The sequence below is a fragment of the Galeopterus variegatus genome, unplaced genomic scaffold (assembly GCF_000696425.1).
Source record: "Galeopterus variegatus unplaced genomic scaffold, G_variegatus-3.0.2 Scaffold1730, whole genome shotgun sequence".
Taxonomy (NCBI): Eukaryota; Metazoa; Chordata; class Mammalia; order Dermoptera; family Cynocephalidae; genus Galeopterus; species Galeopterus variegatus.
Window position 1 is genome coordinate 285,706 of NW_007727841.1, and position 649 is coordinate 286,354.

The window sequence follows — 649 nt, forward strand, 5'->3', positions numbered from 1 at the left end:
CCTCTGGTAACCTCAGTTCCATTCTCTCCCTTTGAAAGTTCAAGGAATTATTGTGATTGTTCTTTCTTTCTTTTTTCTTTCAGCTCCCACTTATGAGTGAGGACATACAGTATTTCTCTTTCTGTACCTGGCTTATTTCACTTACCATAACATTCTCCAAGTTGATCCATGTTGCTGCGAAAGGCAGAATTTCATTTTTTTATGGCAGAGTAGTATTTCATTCTGTATATATACCACATTTTCCTGATCCAGTCATCCATCGATGGACACTTAGGTTAGTTCCATCTCTTGACTATTAGAAGTAGAGCTGCAATAAATATGGGAGTGCAGGGATCCCTTCAACAAGATGATTTCCATTCCTTTGGGTATATACCCAGCAGTGGGATTGCTGGATTGTATGTCAATTCTATCCGTAGTTGTTTGAGGAACCTCCATACTGTATTTCATAAAAGCTGTAGTAATTTACAGTCCCAACCAACAGTGCAGGAGGGTTCCTCTTTCTCCACATCCTTGCCAGCATTTGTTATACTCTGTCTTTTTGATAATAGCCAGTCTTACTGGCATGAGATGACATCACGATGTCGTTTGAGTTTGCATTTCCCTGATGCTGAGTGATGTTGAGCATTTTTTCATGTGTCTGTTGGCCATT